The sequence below is a fragment of the Mandrillus leucophaeus genome, unplaced genomic scaffold (genome assembly GCF_000951045.1).
Source record: "Mandrillus leucophaeus isolate KB7577 unplaced genomic scaffold, Mleu.le_1.0 Scaffold283, whole genome shotgun sequence".
NCBI lineage: Eukaryota > Metazoa > Chordata > Mammalia > Primates > Cercopithecidae > Mandrillus > Mandrillus leucophaeus.
In genome coordinates, this window is record NW_012102954.1 from 561,996 (window position 1) to 579,668 (window position 17,673).

Here is a 17,673-nt window from a genome sequence, read left to right on the forward strand (position 1 = left end):
TAAAATGACCTAACAAACTTTATGGATTTAGAAATTAAAAAGCAAACTCTTAGATAAGTCTTGGATCAAAAAGGAAGTAAAAGGGGACTCGCAAAGTATCTAGAAACCAATGAAAAGGAAATCACTTTCTATTCCACCAGACAGGTCGTATAGAATGTCTGGTGGTACCTGAGAATGGTACTCAGAGAACATTTAGAGTTCTCAAATGCCTCGCAACTTAAAAATAAAACCAAAAAATAAAAGAACTAACTATTCTTTCAAAAATTTAGAAACAAGCTGGGCGCAGTGGCTCACGCCTGTGATCCCGGCACTGTGGGAGGCCGAGGTGGGCAGATCACGAGGTCAGGAGATCAAGACCATCCTGGCTAACACGGGGAAAGCCCATCTCTACTGAAAAAAAATACACACACACACACACACAAAATTAGCCGGACATGGTGGCGGGCGCCTGTAGTCCCAGCTACTCGGGAGGATGAGGCAGGAGAATGGCGTGAACCCGGGGAGTGGAGCTTGCAGTGAGCCGAGATCGCGCCCCTGCACTCCAGCCTGGGTGACAGAGCGAGACTCCATCTCAAAAAAAAAATAAATAATAATAATTTTAGCAACAGAAATCAGGAAATTGACATTGACAAAAGTCAAATTTAGAATAAATGATACCCAGAGGGTAAAGCAAACATTCCAAAATCTGAAAAAAATCAAAATCTGAAACATTTTTGGCTCCAAGCATTTGGGTAAGGGACCTCTCAACCTGTACTTGATATCCATCTGATTGGCAAAAGTTCAAAGGAATCATACTGTCACTTGCTAGTGGGATATGAGAAAAATATCATCATACCTATTGGAAACATAAAATGTTACAGCTTTTTTTGGAAGGCAATGTGGATTAATAAAGAGTTAATATCTGAGAAATGTTGAAAACAGTGTCTGTCATATAATAAATGCTATGTACATTCTTGTTAAGTAAACAAAAGTTCTCTGAAAAATAAAATGCATATACCTGTTGACTCAACAATTCCACTCTCAGAAATCTACCTCATTGGTACAAACATACATGCGAACATATTTGTTATAGCGTTGTCCATAGCGGCAAAGAGCTAGAAACAAAATGAATATCGAAGGAAATGAATGAACAAACTGTGATACATCCACGTTCTATGGAATATAATGTGACCTTTAAGAAGAATGGTTTAGGTTTTTTGTTCTGTTTTGTTTTGTTTTTGAGACAAGGTCTGGCTCTTGCAGCCCCTGTCTAGGACATTGTATTCAACATACCATCAAGTTTTTAAAGTTTTTGGCTGAATGTAGGTACTGGGTATCTAAAAGGTAGGCCCAATTAACATCTCCAAAAGTTTCATACTTAGGACTGATCATAACTCCAAATACCCAAGAAATGCTGCCAGCATAAAAGCAAGGTGTTCAACAAATCACATTTTCTAAGACAAACAGGGACTTACTTTCCTTCCTCGGATTACTGGGATATTTCCGATTATGGATAGCAAATTTTGCCATTATCGCTAAACCCCTTTATGAACACACAAAAGGAAATCTTGACCAACCACTCACTCCCACTCCAGACCTTTATCATGCTTTCTCTCACCTAAAACGTGCCTTATTACAGGCCCCTGCTGTAGGCTTCCAAATCCCCTAAGGCCTTTTCATCTATATTTACACAGTTCTCATTATCAGGCCCTTGGACTGATAGCCCAACCCATGGGAGACTCCCTCCAACCAGTGGCATATTTTTCAAAACAACTAGACCCCATTTATAAAAGCTGGCCCTTTTGCTTAAAAATTTTGTCCACAACCTCCTTAATTATCTCTGAGGCACAAAAACTCACATTCTATGAGCCCCTTCAGGTATTTTCTTCTCATAATCTACAAGATATGCTCAGCCATAAGGCGCTCACCTCCATCTCATCCTCTCACATGCAAGCCCTACATTCAACCCTCCTTCAACCGTCTATCTCTCTTCATAGATGCTCCCCCCATAATCCCGCCCCTCTTTTACCTTCAACACCAACTTTGGACCCTGAGCAGCACTCATGCTCTGATCTAATTGAAAGTTCTCTCACCATGTTTCACCACCTTGCTTCCACTCACATAAAAAGAGCCCCAGAGTGGTTTATGAATGGCACTGCATCAAAAATCTATCCCCTCCAACCAGGGTATGCCATCATTGAAGGATATCACGATGGTACCCACTTTCTCTCACCTAGAAGAGTCACAGAGGCTGCCTCCTTGCCTTTGGACACATCCCCCAACAAGCAGAATTAGTGCTAATAAGAGCACTAACCCTAGCAAAAAACACACAAGTTAAAATATACACTGATTCTAAATATGCCTATAACATCATCCACTGCAATGCCCAAACCTGGAGTGAGCAGGGCTCTCTCACTGCTAAGGGAACCCCGATCATTAATGGAAAATTAATTCATCATCTATTAAAGGCAACTCTACTTCTAGAAAATGTTGCAGTTATTATTGCAAGGGACATCAATCAGACAAAAGTCACATTTCTTTAGGGAACCATGAGGCTGACTACTGGGCAAAACACACCTCAACCAATGACCCAATTCCCCAATACCTATTTCCCCTCATACAATATATCCCCTCCTTTTATTCAGAACACCAAACACAACAACTAATCATGGCGGGGGCACAATTCAAACCCCATATCGGTTCATACAAAACAAATTAGTTCTACCTGACCCTGAAAAAACCACTCTTCTACGGGACATTCACAACCTCGTCCACACTAGCCATTTTTTCTTAAGTTCCCATATACACATAACGCCAGATATAAAGGAACAGTTAAAAGCCATTTCCCATCAACGCTGTGTTTGCCAAAAAGATTCACCTCATTCCAACACTAGACCCCCTTCTTTCCCAACACATCAAACCAGGGGACATCTTCCGGGACAGGATTGGCAAATTGATTTTACCCATATGCACCCAGTAAAAAGGGTTCGATTTCTTTTATTTCTGGTTGATACCTTTTCGGGAGGGGTTGAGGCTTCTCCCACAACCCACAGACGAGCTTCTACTGTCACCTCCAAATTAACAGCAAAAATCATCTCCAGGTTCAGGGTGCCTCTTTCTTTCCAATCTGATAATGGTCCTGAATTCATTTCTCAAATTACTCGAACACTTGCACAAACCCTATAAATCACCTGGAAGCTACACATCCCCTATCAACCGCAATCTTCAGGAAAGGTTGAAAGAATGGATGGCATTCTAAAAAGCACCCTCACCAGGTACTCACTCCAAACACATAAAGACTTTTGCCTGTAGCCCTTCTAAAAATTTAGGTGCTCCCACGTAAACCTTCAATGCTCAGCCCTCTTAAACTCGTATATGGGAGACCACTCACCCCTTTTCTCTCCACCTCAGGGTCAAGCCCCACCTCTACCGACCCCTCTCGTTTCCCCTCTTCTACATACCATCTGCCATTTCATTCGGGAATGTGCTGACAAATATCTGCCACAACCTGTTGCTGACTCCTCTAATCCCTTCCTACAGCCAGGAGACTGGGTTCTGGTAAAAGATCCCAGTCCTACCCCCAACTACCCCCTCACACCTAAATGGAAGGGACCTTACCAGACCATCCTTACTACACCCACGGCAGCAAAACTCCAGAGACTCCCCAACCATTTCATTATACTTCTCTCAAGAAAACAGACTTGCCTTCATCACATACCCAAACAACCTAATCTAAAACCCCTCAGTCTTCTCTTGTGTCTCCACAGGACCCTCTTCTCTTTGCCTCACCCAAATCCCAGAGGAAAAGGAGGAGAAATCTACATAAGCCGCTTGTGTCCCTTTCCCAAACTTTCATCGCTTCCTAACCAACCTTGTTACAGACCTTCACTGGTACCCTTACAAAGCTCCCATTATACATCCTGATCAGCTCCTTAACCGTTCTATGGGACCTATGGCTTCAAGGAACTTTCCAGGACTTTACTCCTACCCAAATAACTTTTTTCTCTTTTTGCTTGTTTCTTTCAATATAAATTCCCTAATCACATCAACCTCACCAATACAACCACTCCTCACTGCTCTCAAACTAGAACGCTCTCTAAACCTTACACAAGCCCTCTTGCTGCAGGCTAACTCTTCCTTTGCTCCGGAGTGCTGGATGTGCTTATCGCTGTCTTCCTCAGCTTACACAGCCCTTCCTACACCCCTTCATGACCTTTTAACAGGAAACAGAACTCTAATTTATAAACTCCAAAAAGCAGCTTTGTTTTTTGAAAGAGCTGACTCCCTGGTTGGCGATTATCCCACTTCCAGGGCCAATCAGGCCAACAAATTATTTCAAACCTATTATAACTCCCTACAATGCCTTAAGCCCAAGATCATCCCATTGAAGGGCCCATAACTAAACACACCCTCTTTTTTTTTCTTTTTTTTTTTGAGACCGAGTCTCACTCTGTTACTCAGGCTGGAGTGCGGTGGCACGATCTCAGCTCACTGCAACCTCTACCTGCCGGGTTCAAGCAAATCTCCTGCCTCAGCCTCTCAAGTAGCTGGGACTACAGGCACATATCACCACGCCCAGCTAATTTTTTTGTAGTTTTACTAGAGATGAGCTTTCACGATGCTGGCCAGGCTGGTCTTGAACTCCTGACCTCATGATCCACTCCACTCGTCCTCCCAAAGTGCTGGGGTTAGAGGTGTGAGCCACCGCGCCGGGCGCCATTCCTCTTTTACAACAAGCCTCACTTTGCTTTGCAGCCTCTGAGCGAAATTTCCCTATAGGGTCCTTAACTTCTAATCAATGCAACTGCACTTTCCTTGTTAAACAACCCTCTGACCATTCAGACTAACAGGGTTGACTACCAAGTATCATCTGAAGCAAACATTTTGAGCATTTCTGTCAACGGCTGGTTTTTCAGCCTCTCCCTCAACAGATGCCTCTGGCCTAACTTGTGCTGTCCCTGATGCTCACCTTTTTCCGTGCCTCAATATCAATGGTGCAACATCCAATCACATTAAATGTGTAAAAAATAACTCTTCCTATATCCCTACCATAGTGGGTGTCTCCCTGGCCTCCTCCTTGTCCACCTGGAGTAATGAACCATTGGAAAGAAACACCCCATCTTTAATTCACTTATTTTCTTTCCACATCTCCACTTGTATTTACGACAAAGGCTTGTTCTTTTTGTGTGGCACCCACATGTATCTTTGTCTGCCCATCAACTGGATCGGAACCTGTACCCTAGTTTATCTTTCTCCCTCCATTGGACTAGTTACTCCTAATCAATCTTTAACTGTTCCATCTGTCCAATATGTTAGAAAAAGGAGGGCCATTCAAGTCATTTCTTCGATGGCTGCCTTAGGTATAACCTCTGGGCTTGGATTGGGAGTAGGCAGATTGGTCACCTTCTTAACATACTTTAAACGTCTTTCGACAGAACTACAGTGTTCATTAGAAGATATAGCCTGAAGTCTTATAAGAGTCCAAGACCAACTACACTCCTTGGCTGGAGTAGTCCTCCAAAATAGATGGGGATTAGATCTTATAATGGCTGAAAAAGGAGCCTCTGTCTCTCATTGAGTGAGGAACACTGCTTCTATCTCAACCAATCAGGCCTAGTAAGAGACACTGTTGAAAAACTTAAGGAAAGGGCTAAAAAGCTAAGGGAATACCCAAAAAAACAAATAGATTTTTGTTTTAGGAACAAAATCCTAACATGGGTCATCCCATTCCTGGGGCTTTTCCTAATGATACACCTAAGACTAATGTTCTTATCCTGCTTAATTAACCCTTTTCAAAGATTTTTATCTGATAGGATCATGGCCATCTCACAGACAATTACCCAAAAACATCTACAGACAGTCTTACTCCTGTAATCAATCCCAGACCAAAGAACTCTCTGTCTGCCGCCCCTCAGCAGGAAGTAGCCAAAAAGAAAATATCGCCCCTTGTTCTTTTTATAACTACAGGGACTGGATTGACAGAGCAGTAGCATCACCATCTTGGACAAACGCCACCATTTTAAGTTCCCCTTGATTTAAAAAAACCACCTAAATCCAGCCCCAAAACATCAGCCTAATGGCTAATGTCAGCGTAACCAAAAACATTCCAACCCTAAGATAAACCCCGCTCTGACCACAAACATGCCAACACCAAGATAGCCTCCCCACCAACCAGACATCCCAATCCTGCAATAAACTTTCCTTCACGAAGAAACATTCTGAGCCTGCGATAAGCTCCCCTCTTCCTAAACCCTTAAATACCCTTAGTCTTTAAAAGAGAATGCTTTTGACTGAAATTGGCCAGAAGCCCCTCTCAGGTTTATTCTCCAAAGTAAACCTGTCTTTGACTGTTGAGCTACTTTTCTTGTTTCTTTCCTCTTTCTTTAACTCTTACATATAGTATGATTCCTTTTATGTAAAATTGTAGATAGATATATGAATATATAGTGAGATGCATCAAGGAAATGCCATCAAAATGTTAATAAGGTTTATCTCAGATGGGGAGAATCCAGGTGATCTGAAGTTTTGGGGTGTGGTTGGGGAATCCTATTTTAGGATTGTAGGCAGCTGTTTTCAGTCCACATTTACTCAGGAGAACTGATGGGGTGGGCCTACAAGAATCTATTCTCATGAGGACTCAAAAAGCCCCCTAGGGAATAACTCCTTCCAAGAGAAAAAGAATTAGGGGTCCTATGTTGAGGTCAAGAACAGCGGCTCAGTATGAGAGGGGAGGGAAAATTATGAGTTCATGGTATCTATCTTGCAAATAAATAACCAGTTCAGCCTTAATCAATGTTTGCATTCTAGGGAGGGGACCTCTAAGACATGGCCAAGTGAAGCCAGAAGTGCAGTTACAAAGTTGCTCATTCAGTCTTTCATTCAGCAAGTATTTACTAAGAGCCTACTAAGTGTCCAGCACTGTTCTAAAAGCTGAGGATACAGTGGTGAATCAAAACAGACAAAACTCTCTGCCTTCATGGAGCTTATGTTCTGATTCTTTCTTTCTCCTTCAAGCACAGAAAGCATGTCTTCTTATTATTCCAGTCTTCTTCTTATTCTTATACATCCAGTGCTCCAGAGCAAAGGAAGAATTAGCTTGTAGCAAGAATTGCAGCAGGAATTCCAGAAGAATTCCTGACACACGTCAGGCGCTTAATAAGTGTTTATGTAATGACACAGCATTTTCAACTTTGGATTATGATATCTGGGTGTTTGTGGATGTGTAATCTTCCCTATTGGCTGTAAACTCCTTGAGGGGAAGATGGTATCACAGACAGAGTAGGAGCAACAGATGGTTGCTGCCCAACAGTTGTGAATGACACACTGATGCAGGGAGTAGAAACAGAAATGGAGATGAAATTGGACAGATAGATGGACACGTCTTTGTAAAGGGATCCTCAGTGGATTTGGTGACTCACCCAGGAGCCATGGTGAAATGAGAAAGAGAAGAGAATGAGTTCCAGGCTTTGGCCCCAACTGGCTGGCAGAACAATACCGTTAGAACAAATGTAAGAAATTTCAAAAGCAAAACTGGCTTTTGTAGAAGACCAATAGTTTTAGATATTTTATTTAGGTGACATTATTGGAATGTCCAGGTGGAAATATTTAGCAGCTAATATGAAATGTACATCTGAACAGAGAGGGGGAATCTAAGAGTTTTCTGTGGAGGTGAGAGTTGAGGTCATGACGGTGAGTGAAAGAGTCACCAAGAAAGAGATGTGGTACTCCCAGGATTCATGGTCAGTCCAGTGGTGCTACTTACTGAGCTCTTGACTCTGGGTATGCCATTTAAGGGCTCTAACCTTGTGTCTTCAATTTTATGAAAGGCTAATAATACCCATCTTTCCTCATTCAGAATATTAGCATGACAAGATATAGGTGGAAGTGATTTGCAAATCAGTAAGCACAATGCAAATTAAGGCTTTTGGTAAAGGATGGAGCCTGCCTAGGGAGTGAACATTGGGGTTATGACCTTGCCTTTTCACCTCGTCAGTACACACCCATTCATGCTTCAGATCTCAGCCCTAGCAGCCCTTCCTTGACCACTCATGGCCCAGTGTCCCCAGCATGGGCAGTCATTGCAAGTTGACTCTTGTTACTGTGATGATTTGATCCACACCTGTCTCTCATTTCTCAGTTGCACCCCCGGGAGCAGGCTTCACATCTATTTTGCTCCCCGCTGAGCATGCCTCACTCCATCAATATTCATTGAATGAATAGAAGAGAAAGAAGCAAGGGATCAAAGGCAGCAAGAAGTATGGAGTCAGAGGAGGAAGAAAACCAGAAAACCACAGCTAGAGACAAAGCTGTAGAGAACTTTTTGAAAAGGAGGCATGATCAGCAGTATTGAATGCTTCAAGAAACAAGAGCAAGTGAGGAATTTGAAAAGCTCTGGATTAACTGTATTTAGAATGTTGCTGCCTAAAACAATGGCTGAAATATGACAAGAGACAAAGCTGTTGGATGAGGCTAGTCTGATTTCTAAAGAAGGTATATGTAGATATTGAAAACCCATTCTACTACCATTAGGCATTGAACCCTAGGTAACCTTGCTTTGTGAAGCAAGAAGACAAAAGGCTTATTACTTCAGCAGAGTAATTTGAATGGAACTAGAGAACTCTGTGAGCCGAAACCAGGTGTGTATTCACCCCAACAGGTCTGTAGTCATTGCTAGAGAAGCTTCATCATTGCTAGGCCTTTGTTCAAAACCCAAGCGCTCCAATAAATTTCAGTTCAATTACTTTGATTTGTCTCTGGTGAAAAAGCAGAGTTAATTGGGGTTCATGTACTTTGTACAAATATTTAATAACTTCCACACACTATTTTATAGTGTAGACAGTCATTTTGTAAGCTCAGTTTTCATCTTTGCAATGTGAAATATTTGGAAGATATTTTATTCCTATTTGGTCCTACAGACCTATTCTTATGTTTACAAGAATTCTGGAGTGAAGGACACCCCAAGTTTTCCATATACGGCCACAAAATAAAATACAGCATCTTTATTTCATGGTGGCTTCCTCATTGTATTGTGGAGTCTCTAATAGTTACATTTTTTAAATTATGGTAGAAAACACAAAAAATTTACCTTAATCATTTTTAGTGTATAGCTCACTAATATTAAGTAAACTTACACTGTTGTGCCACCAATCTCCAGAACCTTTTCATCTTGCAAAACTGAAATGCCGTACCCAGAAAACCACAACTCCCCCTTTCCTCCTCCCCCAGGCCGACAACCATCCTGATGGTTACTTTTATTTGTTTATTTATTTATTTATTTACTTACTTGCTTATTTATTTTTTGAGATGGAGTTTCACTCTTGTTGCCCAGGCTGGAGTGCAGTTGCATGATCTTGGCTCACCACAACCTCTGCCTCCCAGGTTCAAGAGATTCTCCTGCCTCAGCCTCCCGAGTAACTGGGATTACAGGCATGCACCACCACACCCGGATAATTTTGTATTTTTATGGGGTTTCTCCATGTTGGTCAGGCTGGTCTTGAACTACCAGCTTCCGGTGATCTGCCGGCCTCGGCCTCCCAAAGTGTTGGGATTACAGGCATGAGCCACCGCACCCGGTCCTACTTTTATTTTTTTTGGACTGGTCCCTATGTAGCAGGACGAGCCACAGACAAAACCTCTCAGACACTGAGTTGTAGAAGGAAGGGCTTTATTCAGCTGGGAGCATCGCCAAACTACTGCCTTAAAATCCGAGCTCCCCGAGTGCACAATTTCTGTCCATTTTAAGGGCTCACAACACTAAAGATTTCACATGAAACATGACAGGGGTTGCATGCACCGGTGTTCAGAGAGAAACAAAACAGGGCTGGGAGTTTCACTACGTTGTTTTATACAATGCCTGGAATCTATGAATAATACCGGTTTCTACGTTATGAGTTGATTTTTAACTACAGGTCCAGGCCAGGCAGGCCCAGGCCTGGTTTTGGGCCTGGCACCAGGCGGCCTGTCTTTGGTTTTACTTCCTTGTTTTTTTCTTAAAAGAGGTACTGAGTATTAAACAATATAAAACAGTATGAGAGGGTCTGTCTCTGTCCTCACCTGCCCGGGTGGTGGGTGACCTTACCACATCCCTGGGAAGTCAGAATCCAGAGTCACTAGGTACCCACAGAATTAGGGCAGTCTTTTGGCTAATCCACAGAATCAGTGGCTTCCATACAACCTTAAACAAAGAGAAAGCAGTATTCAGGGCTGGATTCATAAACATCATAAGACTGTTTGAATCCAGGTAAAGCAATTTAATTCCCAGGTATTAGCCAAATGCCTTGTGCTTGAAGGAGTGGGCAGATTAACAGCTGGAGGAAATGTAGAAATGATATAGGTCAGGTGGTCATCCATTTCGTTAATATGTTTCGACTGTGCCTAGGCTGGATTCGCCTCTCAAAAATAAAGTAAGATCTCTGGCACAAGGCACTTGTAGTCTAGAAAATATAAAGCAGACAATAAATACGTGTTTATTTGCGGCCACTTCCACAATTTCCTACATGCTTATGGGTATCCTTTTTTCCCTCAAACTTATTTTAAATGGCAAAGATATAGATGACCATATCCTCAATTTTAAAATCTCATCTTATTTGCACTATACAGTTATTTTGTAACATTAGTGCTTAACATGTTTGCCATTTAAATGAATCTGTCTTATGACCACTGAATGTCTACTAAGCACTTAGAAGCCAGTCTTATTTACTCCTTAGAAATGCCTCAGAGGAGAATATCATTATCATTTTTATTTTGCAGATGAAGACATAGAAGCTCAGAGAGGCTGAAGGACTTCCAGAGTCACAAAGCTAGAAGGGGGCAGAGTTTGGATTAAAGGTGGGTGTTCTGGTTAAATATGGAGATCCTCTTTATGTCCCCATACATTCGGCACAGCTAGAAAGTTGTCAGTCACTCATCAATGCGCATGTGTATTGCACACTTACTGAGCAAGGCATTTGAATGCTGCAGCAAGTGCGAAAATACAGTCCCTTACTGAGCTGACACTATAGTGAGGGAAGGCAGATAATCACAATCGAACACACAACTATAGACATGCTAAGTACTGCAAAGGGGTGCTTTGGGAGAATGAAACGCAAGAAGCCCACCTAGGCTGAGTTGTGGGTGTGGGTGGGGGTGGTGGAGGGCGTGACAGGCAAGAATTTTCCTTCTGAAAACAGTTTCAGGACCCTGTTGACTGCAGCCATTCAAGTTGGTTTTGTTCTGTGGGAGGATGTGGTTCCCGCCCAGGTGGATTAAACTGAATTGTGGGCACACACACCAGCTGAAACCGGCTTCAGTATGTGCACAGTGTGAAACACACCCTCTATGAGGTTTCTGCTTAAATATAGCCAATTTGGTGCAAAAATGAGAATTAACACCTGGGCAAGGAGGTAACACCTGACCTATCACTTACTATGTTATGCTACTTTAAGCAAAGGAAAGGACAAGTATGGTCCTGTTTGTGAGGGGAAAAAAAATGCCATTCGACTTGATGTAAATCTTGAGAAAATGATGTCTACTCTGCTCTCTTCCCCTAAATTGACACAATCATGGGAAAAATGGACAGGAAAGCATTAACAAGACACAGTTGCAAAAGTTAACAGTAACACAGGCAAGAACTCACTCCTCTATTAAAACCAGGGAGCAGGTTTCTTCAGATATTTGCATGGTGTACCTGGTTGTTAATTAGCTAGTATTAATTTCACTGAACTATATGAACGTTAGCCATCTTCACTAGATGTTCTCAGGCCCAGAACGAACAACATGCTCCGTGGACCACTGGACCAGACACTTAGTTATGAAGACATGGCAAAGACTTTTTCTCTGCTGCTCTTTCTGCAGACTCCAGTCTGAGATACCGGGAACCATGGTTTCCAGACTTTTGAGAACTGTCTCAATTTCAGATATTCCGTTTGTGGTCAAACTACAGCTTCTTGGAGACAAGGGACTGCTGTGTCTCATATGTCACTGTGTCTGTCTCCAACAGAATGTTTGCATATTGGACATAATGGATGAAATGCATGTCTGCCAATACAGAAATAATCACCACAGTTATGAGAGACATTTAATAAAGCCAGAGATGTTGGAGTGTCAGTGCAGACTTGCCATTAATTAATTAACTGATATAATAAATAAACAGTTATTGAACGCCTACCCTGTGTCAGGCACTGTTGTAGATACTGGGGTTACAGAAGCGAATGAAACAGGCAAAAATTCTGCCCTGGTAGAGCTTAAGTAAGGGAAACAGATAAATAGACATATTAGATGGTAATAGAAAATATGGAGAAAAATACAATAGGGAAGTATTGGAGTGGGGTTGTTTGCAATTTTTTTTTTTTTTTTTTTTTGAGATGGAGTCTCCCTCTGTCACCCAGGCTGGAGTGCAGTGACCAGATCTCAGCTCACTGCAAGCTCCGCCTCCCAGGTTTACGCCATTCTCCTGCCTCAGCCTCCCGAGTAGCTGGGACTACAGGCGCCCACCACCTTACCTGGCTAGTTTTTTGTATTTTTTAGTAGAGACGGGGTTTCACCGTGTTAGTCAGGATGGTCTCGATCTCCTGACCTTGTGATCTGCCCGTCTCAGCCTCCCAAAGTGCTGGGATTACAGGCTTGAGCCACCACGCCCGGTCATTTGCAATTTTTGATAGGGTAGTCAGGGAAAGTGACATTTGAGCAGGAATGTGGAGATGTCACCAGCATAGTACTGGTAGTACTAGCCCAAACAATTAGGTAAGAAAAAAAAGTGAGTCAGGCAGAGACCTGGGGAAGAGCCCCCCAGGCAAGGTGCTGCATGTGCAAAGGTCCTGAAGTGGGAGCATGCCTGGCACTTTCAAGGAAGAGCAAAGAGGTCAGGATGGCTTAAGTAGAGAAAACATGAGTGAGAGAAACAGGAGATAACTGGGGGCAGAACACGTAGGGCAAGCTTGTTCAACCTGCGGGTACCCACAGGCCTCATGCAGTCCAGGATGGCTTTGAATGCGGCCAACACAAATACGTAAACTTTCTTAAAACATTATGAGAATTTTTTTTTCTTTTAGCTCATCAGCTATCATTAGAGTTAGTGTATTTTATGTGTGGCCCAAGACTATTATTCTTCCAATGTGACCCAGGGAAGCCAAAAGATGGGACACCCCTGATGTTGGGTTTCATAGGCCATTGTAAAGACTTCAGCTTTTATCTGAGTCAGAGTGGAAGGCATTGGAGAGTTTGATCAGAGGATAATAATGATGATAATATAGTCATGCATCGTTTAACAACAGGAATACACTCTGAAAAATGCATTGGTAAGCAATTTCATCCTTGTGTGAACATCATAGAGTGCACTTACACAAACCTACATGGTATAGCCTACAACACACCTAGGCTATATGATATAGTCTATTTCTCCTAGGTACAAACCTATACAGCATGTTACTATACTGAATACTCTAGGCAACTATAACACAATGGTATTTGTGTATTTAAACATAGGAAAGTACAATACAAATACAGTGTAAAATATTAAAAATGGTACACCTGTATAAGGTACTTACCGTAAATGGAACTTGCAGGACTGGACATTGCTTTGGGTGACCGGATCTCAACTCATACCCCAGAATCCCTTCTTGTCTGTGCTCCCATAGTGTTTACACCCCGTAGCACTTTTTTCTATCAGTTATAATTACAGATTTGGCATTTATATCCTCTCTTAGCAGTGGTTTCCTTGAATGCAGGTGCCATATCTTGCTTTTCTTTGTAGTTCTCTGAGCTCCTAGCACAGGGAAAGGCACGTAGTAGGCATTTGTTGAATGAATGAGAGAAGTAGCTACAGTGGGAAGAACCTGGGTATTATGTCTGGAGAGACTCACTTTGGGATCCAATCTCCACCGCTTCTAATTGTCCACTTATTTGACGCTGGTTGTGCCAGTTGCTTAAACTTTATGAGCCTCACTTCTCTCATCTACAAAATGGGGATAGTAATACTTAGTGAGGCTTCAACAAGATAATGCATGTCAGCACTTGGTACACTGTTCACTCTCTTTCTCCTCGTCTTCAATGAGGGAAGACAGTGATTTCTGAGGAAGCGTCAGATAGAGGAAGTGATAAGCAGACCAGAGGGACACTTGACCGCTCAGCACTAGAAAGCTCTGAAACCTGTGAGGTTTTTGGTGGGCCTCTCTCCACACTGTCTCTTCACCCGTAGCTGGCTTTTTCTGAGAACAGGTACAGGAGTAGGTACAGGAGCAGGTACAGACTCAGCTGTGTCTCATTCAGTAAATTAGAAATGGAAGGAAATTATCTTGATATGATAAAGGCTATAGCTAATAATCATACTCAGTGGTGAAAAACTGAAGCCTTTCTTTCAAGATCAGAAACAAGACATTCTACATTTCTACTCAGCATACTACTGGTAGTACTAGCCCAAACAATTAGGTAAGAAAAAGAAATAAAAAGCACTCCAATTAGAAAGGAAGAAAAAAATTATGTATCTTTGCAAATGATATAACCTTATATGTAGAAAATCTGAAATATTCCAGAAAAATAAAAAGCTGTTAGAACTAATAAATTTAGCGAAAGTTGGAGGATACAAATTCAGCGCACAAAAATCAACTGCATTTTTAAAGACTGACAATGATTAATATGAAAAAAATTAATATAACAATCCCATTTACAATAGCATCAAATAAATAAAATACTTACCTAAGACAGTGAAAGGCATACAGTAAACTGTAAAACATTGCTAAATGAAATTAAAGAAGACACAAATAAACAGAAAGACATCTCATGTTCATGGATTGGAAGCATTAAAATATCCATACTACACAAAGCAATATACAGAGCCAATGCAATGTTAATCAAAGATTCCAATGTCATTCTTTACAGAAATAGAAAAAAGTACTAAAATCCATATAGAATCTCAAAAATAGCTGAAACATCTTGAGAAAGGAAAACAAGGCTGGAAGCCTCACACTTCCTGATTTTAAAGCATTACAGAGGTAGAGTAATTAAAACAGAATGTCACTGACATAAAGACAGACGTATAGACCAATGGGACAGAATAAGGAGCCCAGAAATAAACTCTCATGTATATCATCAAATGATCTTCGACAAGAGTGTCAAGACAGCACAACGGGGAAAGGATAGTTTCTCAACAAATGGAATTGGGAAAACTGGATATCCACCTCCAAAAGAATGAAATTGGACTCTTGAATGTACAAAAATTAACTGAAAATGTATTAAAGACTTAAATGTAAGACCTGAAGCTATAAAACTCTTAGAAGAAAATACAGGAGGAAAGCTTCATGACATTGGATTTGGCAATGATGTCTAGCGTATGACACAAAAGCACAGGCAACAAAAGCAAAAATAGACAAATGGGACTGCAAAAACTTCTGAGCAGGAAAGGAAACAATCAACAGAGTGGAAAGGCAGCCTGCAGAATGGGAGCAAATACCTGTAAACCATAGATCTGATAAGGAGTTAATATCCAGTATATATAAAGAACTTCTCCAACTCAACCACATAAAAACAAATAATTCAATTAAAAAATAGGCAGGCTGGGTACAGTGGCCCATGCCTGTAATCCCAGCACTTTGGGAGGCAGAGGCAGATGGATCATCTGAGGTCGGGAGTTTAAGACCAGCCTGACCAACATAGAGAAACCCCATCTCTCCTAACAATACAAAATTAGCTGGGCATGGTGGCGCATGCCTGAAATCAGCTAGTCAGGAGACTGAGGCAGGAGAATCACTTGACCTCAGGAGGCGGGGGTTGCAGTAAGCTGAGATTGTGCCATTGCACTCCAGCCTGGGCAATAAGAGCGAAACTCTGTCTCAAAAAAAAAAGTAAAAAAAAAATTCATTGCAGCTTTTGCCTTTTTTTTTTTTTTTAAAATATCGAAACCACAATTACTTTTGCAGCGATCTAATGACGTAGTCAAACTCCTAGAAACAGAAAGCGGAATGGTGGTTAACAGGGGCTGGGGAGGGGGAATAGGAAGCTGTTTAATAAGCATTTCAGTATGGGAAGATTAAAAAGTTCTGGAGATAGATGGTGGTGATGACAGCACAACATGTGAGTGTACTTACTGCCGCTGAATGGTACACTTAAAAATGGTTAAGATGGGTCCTGGGCAGGTGGGCCCACTCCAAGGCCTGGGTGCAGTGGGAGGATCCTGACGTGGTGTCACTAGAGGCCCTCCCTGCCCCTTTCTCCCCCTGAAAGGCTTGTGCCCCCTCTCTGTACCTCGCTGGAAGCCCAGCCACTGGTGCAGCATATGGCCCTGGCATGCCAGGCTCACGTGCATGTTAGTGAGCCACAAGATGCAGGGATGGAGAAGAAAAGATGCAGGGATGGAGAAGAAAGCCTTCGCCTACCAATAGCTGCCTGCTAGGCACCAGGAGCTGGGCTGATTGCTCCAGAATGAGTCCACTTCAGGAATAGCAGTTACAATTGAGGCCACCATGTGATTAAGTTTATAGTCATCTCTCGTTCTCCAGATCTGCCTGTCTTCTGCAAAGGCCAAATAGGTCAAGTGAGGACACCTTGAGATGGTGGGCCCCTGCCAGCCAGGAAGAGGACCCTCACCTGACCATGCTGCTGCTCTGATTGCAGACTTCCAGCCTCCAGAACCGTGAGAAAATGAATATTTGTTGCTTAAATCACACACAAAATGGGCTGAGATGGTGAATTTCACGTACATTTTCCCACAGATACACACATACACACAAAATATCCTTGAACACCACCCCCAGGGATCCTGATTAATCTGGGGCTTGGGAAAATGCATTTCAAACATGCAACTGAATTGATTTTGATAGGGGTAAACAAGAAGTGAGAGAAACAGGAACATGAACTGTTACCCACAATGTGAGAAATCTCTGAGGAAGCTGAACCACCCTGTGGGGTTCTGTTGCTGGGAGTGACTTCCTAGTGTCCTGCTGAGCTACTCATTTTTCACTGTGTTGGTTATTGAAGTTGAACTACTTGAATGAAAGGTACGATACTGGGCTCTGAGTGGGGAGAGCAAAATCTGTTAATCTCAGGGGAGATGATCAAATACAAGGAAGTGCAGACCAGAAGATCTCAAAGGGACCTTGGTAACTTCTAGCAGGTCAACTCTCCACTTCCTCCTCTGTGCTGTGGGAAAATGAAGCCCAGTTTACATGTTGTTGTGGTGGAGACAAAATGAGATAAAAGGTGTGAAAGTGTTTTTCACTTTTTAATCAATCACTCAGTTTACTCGTAGGGTGAGTGCTTAAATATGGACTCCATAAAGGGTCAGGGCAAAAGTTCTCAACCCCGAGTACATATTAACATTACCTGAGGAGCTTTGAAAAATACCCAGATTGGCCTCCTCCCCTCCAAGATTCTCAGTCCACTGGTCTGGGGAGGACGCTGAGTTTGGGCATCTTTTAAAAAGCTCTCAGGTTTTTCTATGTGCAGCCAGGCTTGAGCACTACCCCTCTGTTAGTGGTGAATTCTAAGTGGTAAAATGGGAAAGGCTTAATCAAGAAGGCCTTGTTTGAGCTAGACCTTATGTAAGATTTGAGGAATAATATTTTGGGACTAGGTAATATATATACACACTACAAAATTTAGAAGTCTAAAAGGATTTATCATGAAAAGTGTATCTTCTCTGTCCTCTCTGGAGGGGAGGCAGCAACTCTGACCAGCTCTCTTTATTTTTATTTTTTTGAGACAGGGCCTCACTCTGTCACCCAG

General features: G+C 42.2%; 1 pseudogene; it reads left to right on the forward strand.

The window, feature by feature from the left end:
* Positions 1-7,662: 7,662 nt before the first annotated feature.
* LOC105543487 overlaps positions 7,663-17,673 on the forward strand; it is a 49,737-nt pseudogene continuing 39,726 nt past the window's right edge.